The sequence below is a fragment of the Adiantum capillus-veneris genome, chromosome 1, assembly GCF_014529385.1.
Source record: "Adiantum capillus-veneris isolate H3 chromosome 1, ASM1452938v2, whole genome shotgun sequence".
NCBI lineage: Eukaryota > Viridiplantae > Streptophyta > Polypodiopsida > Polypodiales > Pteridaceae > Adiantum > Adiantum capillus-veneris.
The window spans coordinates 10,923,184-10,928,108 of record NC_140931.1 but is presented as its reverse complement, the minus strand read 5'-3'; the positions used below and the strand labels follow the sequence as shown (position 1 = coordinate 10,928,108).

Below are 4,925 nucleotides of genomic sequence, written 5' to 3'. Positions count from 1 at the left end.
TATACCAGAATTGCCCATCAAAACCACAAGCAAACCGATGCCCTTATGCATATTACTACACATTGCAACATGAAATGTTTTCAAATTTCCAAGTACCATTTTCAATCTTAACTCATCAAGCAAAGGAAGAAGAAGCCAAAGGGTGGACTTCCAGGACCTGTTGTCCTTCCCTTTGGCCATTGTATAACACACTCCACTTACAATCACTCAGGTAACTAACCCTCAGTTATCAACAGAGAATACACAAGCATACCCGAGCTTGCTAAGTGAGGGAGACCCTCACCTTTATAACCTTTTGTGGATCAGGCTCATATTTCGAAGCCCTAAATACAGTCCAACGGCTCACCCTTGGCCATGCATTCAACGGAAGAAGGTTGCCATAAATGGCCATGTGCACCGCCAGCAGTTTCCCTCCATAAACGTTAAGCAGTTTCCCTCCATAAACGTTATGACACGCGACTCTGTTGCACAAAGTTCGCGCGCTGCAAAAGAGGAGCTACCTTATCGACTGATATGTGTAATGACTTATACCATACACCCCAATTTTAGTAATGTCTACTAAGTGAAACAAAATCCTTTTAAGGATTTTTTATGCATGGCCTCATAAAAAGGAGGTAATATTTCCGGCCAAGGGAAACAATATCATGCCCTTAAGTCAATAATCCTCGATATTTGTGTGTGTGTGTGTGTGTGTGTGTGTGTGTGTGTGCACCCTCGCTATCCCAAGCACCACACTCTATGGGCCTACTACCTCATCAGAGTGATGAGTATTAATACAATGAATAGGCCTAATGTTAGGCTAGTTGCTATTATCAATAGCCATGGATTAAATCGTCATTTAAGTGGGACCAATATTTTTTGAACATCATGCATTATACTCCATTAAGAATTTTAAGGCTTTGTTAGCCAGTTGATAAATTACAGCATCAATGCTACATGTACTTTTTGAGTAGGTATGTAAGCTCATTTGTATCCAATGAAGAGTTACATCTCTTATTCAGTTTTAGCTATACGGGAAAAGGACGAGCTAGATTTATGGAGAAGATAAATTTAGAAGCAACAAACTCTAGAAATGAGAAGATATATCCGACAGTTCCTACTACCTTAATCTAGTCAGGAACTACCTTAATCTAGTAATGTCTACAAAAACAATAACACCGTGAGCGGGAACCCTACCATGAACCTAATAATTTCCACCTAACACCAGCCTCCCTAGAGGATTTATCAGCACTTGGTAAAAATTAAGTCTTCTAGCTAGTAACACGGGAATAAGCAATATAAGGAAAGGCTTGAAGAGAACTAGATTAAGAGAAAAAAATGTACTAAGTGGTAAATAGGAAGTGTAAGTGTAGGGAAGGGTAATATAAGGTAAGGTAGCCCCAACAACCTTGAAACCAATTAGTTTAGAAGAACACTATGGTTGTGAGTCGGTGCCACACCCAATATCAAAACACCACTGCCTAACACGTCTCAATCCATAATGGGAAATACCAATAGTGAGAGGGTTTTGAATATTAGGCAAAAGGAAACCAAAGTCTAGTCCAAGTGTTAGTAAATGTACCTTGCTCAAGAGGTGGATGAGCCCAATAGATGGCGGTGCTAGATGGTAGTGCTAAAAGGCCTTGAATGTCTTTGGTGTAGGCTCCAGGAAGCCCTAGGTTTGAGTATGCAAATTTTTTGTGGTAGGGGAGAGAGGGTCTCCCCCTTGTTAGTAAGGAAGCACGAGAATCGTGTCCCTGTGACTTTGTCCTTGCCCTTGGCATAGAAGATGAAGAGAAGAGAGAAAGAGAGAGTGGTTGAATGAGCGTACCCCCAATTACTCGGTGGGGGGTTCATCTGACGACTAAAAGAAGGGAGGTTGAGAGAAGAGCTAATGCGGGTGCTTCCTAATAACTCAGTGGGAGATTCAAAAGTTCAATATCATGTAGGGCATTGCGCATGTGGACATGTTTTACATTTGTCTCACCAAGCATATAAGATGGTAATAATGTCCACATGGCAACATATAATGGCCGCTCCAGCCATCAAAGACTGTGTAGCATAGGGGCCATTGGTTGGTGGAGGAACTGCTTGAGACTCCCATAACCTCAAGATGCATTAGAAAGTGGGAGATGTCACTTGCCTTGGCGTATAGGATTTAAACGTTGAAAAAGGCTATGCACATCTTGACTAGGCTTGCTAAGTTGCACTTCAACCCTTGTGGCGGTTAGAGGGGAAGCGAGGGTCTGCACTTGCGATAATCGCACTGCTTCTTGCTCTTTCTCTGTGAGCTTTTCCCCCATGCTTTCCTTGAACTTACTCAACTGCATTCCAGGCCCTTCCACCATATAAGAGCAAGCTCTTGTCTTGTGAATGTCATTGTCTCCTCACGTATATCATGGGTGCTAACGGTGACATCTCTGGATGCAAATTTCACTGGCCTATTCAGAATAAAATGCATATAAGCATTTTAGGAAAGTAGACCGGTGCATCTGCATTCTGGAACAGATGGTCGTACACCTCCAGGAAGATTCGCCCAACATTAAGTTTGATGTTGTTATGTTGGCACCTTGACACCTTCCATCTTTCCTTCTTGATCTCACCTTCTGAGCATGGCCATATCTCTTTGAACATATCCTTTGTGACTTGTTTGTTTATGTCACTCCATTGGGCATGACTAGGATTTGCCCATTTGAACAATCTACAGGTCGTTCTAGTTGCCTGTTGGTGGGCAGTCAAGCCTTGCGCGAGAGCTTTAAGTCGCCTGTATGCCTTTCTAGGCAACTCATGGTACTCGTTATCTTGTTTGTTTGCCATATCTACAAGAACGTAGATGATAAGAAACTTGGTGAATTAATCTTACATAAGACAAACATCTCATTGGCCTCAAAGATTGAAAGATGGAATGCAATAATTAGTGGAAAGCATCCAGTAAAGACAAGTACACCTCAAACATGAGACCCAACAAATTATCTTGGCCACATCTCAAATTATCTTAACCACATATTTCAAATTTGAAACCATTTTCAATTACAAGATTGGATTAAATGACAGAGAGAGTTTGACTAGTGGGCTTTGCGTCCTTGCTGGCTAAGTCTTCAATGTTGGGTCAAGAAAATGCAGCCCACCGGACTTACTGACGACCCCTGCGGACATCGTCAGGTATTGGAGATACCCAGCGAGGTTTTGGCCGGCTCCCAAACCACTCTAAACTGGTATTTTTGTGACCATGAGAAGTTGTTAACATGTTAATAAGATGTGATCACGTGATTATGAAATCGCTGACGAGAATGGATACAATAATACTAAATCTTTGTCCAAACTGACAAAAGTTAAAGGAAAAAATTCAATCACTATCAAAGTGGGAGTCACGCTTGACCACCAAACCATTAGAGAGTAAACTCCAAATGTGCTACATTGTGGCCTTGTTCAATGATTTTTTGCACCACTAATTTCCATGTATGACCATGGATGGCGATTCAAAAGTTACACATGATATTATGAATTGCAAACCTATTCCATTTTTGGCCTACATAAGACCTCAATATAGTATTATAACTCTTCAAAGTCATTATGAACCATTGAATAAAGCTTGCCACATGGCAAATTAATGATGGCAAACATTATTTCTTTCTATTTCTTGTAAGGGAGCGCATTAATTAAGCAAAGTCTTTTGTATTTGTAGGCCATTTTCTAAGCGTTGTCTTTTATAAATATGTAGGCACTAAGAAATGGTTGGCATTTGCTTTCCTATTTCTATAATAAAGGAGGGCATAGATGATAGAGTAGTGGGTCACGTACACTTTCTCATCCTGTTATTGTGTAGGCCATTGTGACTCCACCATGTAATTTTTTTGTGTGAATAAGGGCTTTAGACGATCCAGAGTGTCTAGGGTATGTGAGGAGCATAAGTCAGTACTCTAGGTTCAAGTGTGAATAACACCTACGAGGTTTTACGTTGTGGAGGCCCGGTTTGAGTTTTTTAAGGAGGTTTGTACGAGCACTGCGTGGCGGCCATGACAGGGGGTGTACGAAGGCATAAAATTGCTAATTGCTCAAAATGGGACAGAAGTGCTGCAGTAACAAATTCGCTTCGCAAAATGTTCTAAGCAGAAATAATTACTCAGTGATTTACCCAAGAGAGCTCTAATTCAAACGTTTGAATTAAAATTATAAATTTAATTTTGAATACTATTGCCACAAGCGCCTGTAGCTCAGTGGATAGAGCGTCTGTTTCCTAAGCAGAAAGTCGTAGGTTCGATCCCTACCTGGCGCGTGCTGACCTTATTAGTCCTAAGATGATACAGGAGTTACATCTTTTACGTTTTCAAATTCCTGAAACGAATTTTATTTGTTAAGCCTAATACGTTTTTGGAATTAGCGATCTAGGCCTTTGCAGGAGAACCCAATCGCACGGCTACAAGCCTCGTCTTGTTTTCAATAATATGAGCTCATGCGACCCGTCTACGGCAGGTCTCACTCTCTCTTACCAATCTACTAACATCATATGGCGTAAGGGTCTCCAATGCCAAGTGTCAATTTCTGCGAATTGAAGGCGTAGGACAAAAAAATTTAACTGGCGGTGCTTTGCGCTGGTGGCGGCTCTGCATAGCTTTCAAGTACATTGAAGTACGACGGTCGAAATGATGTAGGGAACCTCAATACCTCAGTGAAGTACAACCGAGAGAGAACCTCATTAGCTCAGTACATTTCCTGCTCTTCGTGAAGTACAACAGACAGAGAGAGAGAGAGAGAGAGAGAGAGAGAGAGAGAGAAGAAGAAGAAGAAGAAGAAGAAGAAGACGCAGACGAGGAGCTCGAAGCCTTGGTATGTTTGCTCTCTCCTCCCGCCACGAACACTGTCATCGTCATGCTTCGTCATCTTGCGTCGGAGTCCAGCGAGACGATCGCTCTCTCTCTCCCCCCCCCGCTTGCATGGACGTGGTG

At 41.9% G+C, this 4,925-nt stretch overlaps 1 non-coding gene across 1 annotated transcript; it reads left to right on the top strand.

Annotated features, from left to right (window-relative positions):
• The first annotated feature begins 4,182 nt into the window (after positions 1-4,182).
• TRNAR-CCU (transfer RNA arginine (anticodon CCU)) lies at positions 4,183-4,255 on the top strand. Its single transcript has one exon. It is a non-coding gene; the product is annotated as a tRNA-Arg (tRNA).
• The last annotated feature ends 670 nt before the right edge of the window (positions 4,256-4,925 follow it).